Consider the following 6446-nt stretch of genomic DNA (forward strand, 5'->3'; position numbering starts at 1 on the left):
AAAAACTTGGGTTCGTCAGTCCGTCGCAAGTAAATAATATTTTTTTATCATAACATATAATTATTATGTTCGAGAAACTTAAACGCCCGCGGTCGTATTTACCTGCAGTAGATGAGTACAGTGTTTACTGCCAAAACTTGTCCCATGGCGCGATCACGGCGATTTGATTGTATACATTTATTATAGCATCATTTTACAAACACGACGACAACGAAATTTGATATAGGTGAGCAAAAACACGACACTATCGCAGTAATTAAGGCGTTTGCAGAATCAAATGATGAAATGATATCGAATAATATTGTACTTATCGCGATAACGAATTGTGTTAAACCTTGATTTTATATCGCAAATAATAAATTGAATTTCCAATAACGACCGCGTTAGTAGAATATCGTAATTATTATTTAATTTTGTTTTAAATACACTGATGCGTTTGCGTTGCGAGTCGCGTCTCGAGTGGCGCGCGCCTAATAGCGTCGGTTTAGACACTGGTTGCGGTGTAACACGGCTGGAGAGCAGAAACCTGCACTCGCGACAGAGGTAATGCCCCCCGGCCTTCGTCCGGGACCGGTACGTGGCGGCGGCCGCACTCCCACCGTCGTCGTCGTAGTTTCCCCACCGATAACGCGCATCGAACATAATACTTATAATATAATATTATATAGTGGCTGGCTCAGATACGCGTCTCTTCTCTTCTTTCACCTACTTTCCTCTGGCAGAGAATACTATATATATATATATATATTTGTAAGTGTATTTTTTGGTATACCAGGTATATACAATATACTGCAGCGTAATGGGTATATATCGCGCATATATACAACATGAGCAAGTAGTAGAAAGCGTATAGAGCAGACAGACGTACATGCGTATGGTTTGCAGTTTTTTAATATTATTTTTCCCACCAATAATGATCTTCTTTTTGAAAACGTATTACACCGCACGCAAAACGGCTGTGCTATCCGACGTAAGCACAATTGTACTTCTTCTGCAGGTCTAACTAAATAATATACTATATTGTGATATCTCCATAACGATCCGAGTAATAGGGACAACAACTGAGCAGTGAGCACCCAGTGATTCTTATAATAATAGGTGTATATGATTGTACTAAAAGTACTTAAAAAGAAGTAGATATACCTCTAATACGATCTATTTCAATTTTATTTTTAATATATGATTTCCACTGCTACTGCCTGAACACGGTTCCTGCAACCTATAAAGTCAAATATCTGTCGACCCCTTCCAAAAACCTCGATTTTATTCCTAATACAGGAGAGACTTATCTTATGACGTCGATGAAGAACATGACCTAACCTAACCTATCTGAATCTGCAGTATTTCACGTTTCAATGAAGAATGAAGCAAGCAAAAACTGCATTGACATTATTAGTAATAAACTTTGTAGTTCAATAAAGAGTTCTTTGCCTTACAATTTTGGTGGAAAGTATGTTGATAATGATATTGCATGCATGAACTTTATCTAAGTAAAATTACAAATCATTAGTTATGAATTTAATAATATATAATTAATAATAATACAATTGTCATATAAAATAAACATTATACGTATTTATCTTATAAATTCTATTTATCATATTGTGATAAAAACAATAAAAACGATGTTAATATGCATACAATATATACAATGAAATAATAAAGAACGGCGTTTAATAAGTGCATATTAATACCTACGTCCTACATATATATTAAAAGCCCTCTCTAAGTCGAATTTATTTTATAAAACCTTAATAACTCAAAATTCAGAGCAAGTAATAGGTAACCTAGATAAGTCAAGAAAATTTCGATTTCCGGAGATTTTACTGAGTCTATAGTGGACGGAAGTAGCGTTTTGGTTGAACCATGAGTTTCCGAACGGTGTGGATGACTGAGTTTGACGCGATTCGCGGTGTAAATCAACCTTGAGTAGTTGACATGTATGATTTTAATAACCGTTAATACCGAGAACATATTTTATTCGGATCGAGTAATGATATCTGATTACGTAATACTTAGATTAAATAAAACTCGATACGTGCGAGTTAGTTTGAACCTTTAGCCATACCATGTGTCGAAATAACACGCAGTTGTCTCTGTGGAACGAAAAATAAGTGATGATAAGGTCGTTCATCGAGTACGTGATTTTCGGAAAATTTAATTGTTAATTTATTTTACTTGTTAATGAGCGTATGCAATGTTTCTGATGACTTAAAGCAGGGGTCACCAATTAATATTTTCCGCGGGCTACATGCCGGTTGGCCAAAAATATTTTAATTCTAAATAAAAATATATACACTTATTAATTATTTAACTAAAACTAATGAAAATATAATTAAATTATTGTCTTTTTCTCTCAGTCTGCGGGCCGGTTAAAATGCATTCGCTGGCCGCCATTTGGTAACCCCTGACTTAAAGTGTCATCAAAATTAATTGTATAGTACAAACTTATAAAATTGTATTAATCAGAATATTATTCTAACACATTTCAGAAACTTTTAAAAATATACCTAACTTCTATAACATAAAACGAAATAATAATATTTGTGGTATTAAAAATGCAATTGACAGCAATTCATAATATTTTGTACATAGAAAGGAACTTAGGTACCTAATGTCACTATAGAATAATTAGTTTTGTTTAGACATGCGTCACTCAAATAAATAAAATATGTAAATAATTTTCACTCAGTGAATGTGAATGTGTTTAAAAAATAAATAAAAAATATTTGATATAAAAATTATTTCTTTATAAATATGACTTATACATCTCCTTTCCTCCTCATATAAAATTATTATTCGTGTTTCATTATATCATAATACAATGTACTACCAAATAAAAACTACCTACTATCATTAAAATTACACTAACTTATTGATAACTTGAAATCTAATGTGTATGTACGTTTAATTTTACTTACATTGTTTAGGCAAAAAATAAGAAATATTAGACTGTTGATTAAGATATAAACAACAAATATTGATCATTATATTATAAACCACAAGTTACAAGTAAAATCATAGAACAATAATAATAATAATAATAATAATAATTGTTTGATGAATACATCTAGGTACAATAGGTACATGTCCTACATAATATAATTATTATAACGCTGACTTAAACGATAACTTTATTAATTAAGTTAGGTACATTATATTATTTTGAGCGATTACTGTAACTCTTTTTACTATAGTTTCTACCTACCTATATAATATTTATACACTATTTTAACATTTTAACTGTGTCTACGCTCCCAGATTTTGAGGCCCATACCAGCTCTATCGAACACTTAATATCATCCACTAACCCTACATCTATCCTTCTCTGTGGTGACTATAATCTTATTAAATGGTCTAAAAGCAACCAAAGTCTTTTCGCATCTGGTACAATGTCTAAAACTTCTACTCATCTTGTTGATTCTTTCTCGTACTATCATTTTTTACCAGCTTAATCAAGTGCATAATGTCCGTGGATGCCTTCTTGCCCTTGTCTTTTCTAGTTTTGATACACCTACTGTCCAACTTGCCAACACTCCAATCGTTTCTCCGGATTCTTACCACCCACCTTTGTTTATATCTTTTCCTATTCTTACTCCCATAACTGCTGTAGACACACATAAATACCGTGATTATAAATCGGCTGATTATAAATCTATGTTCCAATATCTAGGATCATTTGATTGGGAAAATACCTTTTCGCTTTATTCAGTTGATGATTCTGTTGTTGTCTTTAACAATGCACTTCTAAGCTCCATAAATAAGTTTGTTCCCGTTAAAGTATTTTCGCCTTCTAAATTTCCTAAATGGACATCCAGTATTCTCAAAAATCTCATAATAACCAAGAAGAAAGCACATGCAGTTTATAAGCGAACCAAGTTTAAATCTGATTATCTTGTTTTCTCTGAATATAGAGCAAAATGTAAACGCCAGTCAAAAGTTGATTATTCTGCTCATACTAGTCATACCGAGGATGCTCTATAATTTCCCCCCTCCAAATTCTGGAAATTTGTAAATAATCTAAAACAGAAACCTCCAATTCCGTCATCACTCCATCTCGGTAATATTACCACAAATACTCCAACTGAATCAGCTAATCTGTTTTCAACTCATTTCTCCTGGACGTTCAATTCCTCGGTTCTCTAACTTTCACCATTTACTGGCGCATCCGATTACTTATCCTATGAACTTCCTTCCGATATAACGTTTACTGTCGACGATGTTTTTTCCGCTCTTAAATCGTTATAAAATACTTACTCCAATGGCCCAGATGACATATCCGCTCAATGCTTGTACAATTGTCGTTTTTCTATTGATTACCCAATTTATTTACTATTCAGGCGTTCATTAGATAGATAGGCATATTCCCTATGGTCTGGAAAATATCCTCTATAACACCGGTTCTGAAATCTGGTGACGCCTCTGATATCCAAATCTACAGACCAATTTCTATAATACCACATATTGGTAAATTATTTGAATCGATAGTATACTCCAAAATAAAGCGTAGTCTTAATCATCTTATTATAAGTGAGCAGCATGGTTTTAGGTCACATAAATTAACCATAACTAGTGGTGTTGCCTTCTCTTCTTATTTATCAAAAGTCATCGAACACAGAGGTCAAGTAGATGTAATCTTTACAGACTTTAATAAAGCATTTGACACAGTGGACCACGATTGCCTTATAATGGTGCTTAAGTCTTTAGGCATTGGGAACCCCCTACTATCTTGGTTGCACTCTTACATAACTGGTAGAAAACAATTTATAAAAATCAAAAATCAAAAATGCTGTTTCGGAGTTAGCTGTGATACCATCTGGAGGTTCTCTTTTATTTATTCTGTTTGTTAACTCGATAACCAAATGGATCACAAAGGCTAAAATCCTTCTTTTTGCTGATGACATAAAAATTATCCTTAAAATAGACAGTCTTAATCAATGTCATATCCTACCATCAGAACTACATATTTTTGCAAGTTGGGCGAACTTCATTGGTCTTAGCCTTAATATAAGTAAATGTCATGTTATGTCCTTTTCTAGGCAGCGATTTCCTATCCACCACAATTATTTCCATAATGGCACTTCTCTTAACCGTGTTTTCCTCTATAAAGATCTTGGTATTTATTATACACCATCATTAAATTTTGAGCACCATATAAATGTCACTGTAGGTAAAGCTTTAAAAGTATTGGGTTTTATTAAGCACAATACTAAACAGTTTTCTTCTGCCCGTTGTCTCTGCGCATTATACTTCTCTTTAGTACGCTCTATATTAGAATATGGTGTGGTAGTATGGCATCCCTACCTGGCAAAAGACGAACTAAGATTCGAGCGTGTACAAATTAGGTTCCTTTCTTACATTGCCTACATAATGATGATACCTTACCCTAAACATGACTATTCCCTAATACGTAGTTCATTGGGAATACCAATGCTGTCAACTCGTCGACCAGATGCCAATGAACGCTTTATAACCTCGCTCCTAGGTGGCACTATAGATGCACCCGATCTCCTCTTTAAAATATGTTTTCGTATCCCTTCCTTCTTCTCCAGAAATCACTCACTTTCCCAAGTTCCAATTCACAATACATTATACGGACATAATCACCCCTTGCACAGAATGCGTCGTAATCTGAACTATCTTAATTTTGATTTTAATATGTAATTAAACATACTGGTTATAAATATGTTGTTCTATAGTTTTATACTTTTATATTATTAAATTAAGGTATTACCATTTAGTTTATATTATGTTGTATTTTTCCATATGATCTTTTTTTTTTTTGTATTTGTATTATTATACTATTATTTTTTTTTTTTTTATTGGTTAAGCATCAACTACATAGGTTATTAGCTTACATGTGTTAATTTCTACATTAAATGATTATATGCTATTGTACAATTCTATTTTATATATACTATTATTGTATCTATTTACTTTTAACCTTATACTTATTCTGATATTTTAAAATTGCCGTTTGGCGTTTATATATTACAAATAAATAAATAAATAAACACAAATAAAGCGTTTGATAAAGTAGGTGTAAGAATGATATTAATTGATAAGTTGTTTTAACATGTATGGAACGCCTTATAATAGAATTCATAATAGATTTAAGTATGTAGAATATTTTATAATCTATAGAAAATAATTTTGTCCACTCGTCTTGACTATATTATATTATATTATTTTATAGACATTTATAATATATAATATCATAGTAATTTATATACCTATAGATCGAAAAACCGATATCATCAATGACCGTATACTATAATAATGCACTAGGTATAAATCGTTTTATAGGTACCTATAATGTATCTTAAGTTATATGTGGAAATATTATGCGTATATCTATAATACAACATGCATCTGAAATATTAGTAATAATAAACCTTCCCTTTCACAAGAGTCTCCGGCGTGGTAGGCTTTCTACTCGAACTGCA

General features: G+C 32.3%; 1 protein-coding gene across 1 annotated transcript in view; it reads right to left on the reverse strand.

Moving 5' to 3' along the window:
• Positions 1–509, reverse strand: part of LOC107171369 (uncharacterized) — a 40685-nt gene extending 40176 nt beyond the window's left edge. The window contains exon 1 of the mRNA XM_089228028.1: positions 103–509. The gene's annotated coding sequence lies outside the window, so the exon portion shown is untranslated. The remainder of the gene's footprint in view (positions 1–102) is intronic.
• Between the last annotated feature and the right edge of the window lie 5937 nt (positions 510–6446).

This window comes from Diuraphis noxia, unplaced genomic scaffold (assembly GCF_037042655.1).
Source record: "Diuraphis noxia isolate RWA-SAM2 unplaced genomic scaffold, SU_Dnox_SAM2 contig0005, whole genome shotgun sequence".
Lineage (NCBI taxonomy): Eukaryota > Metazoa > Arthropoda > Insecta > Hemiptera > Aphididae > Diuraphis > Diuraphis noxia.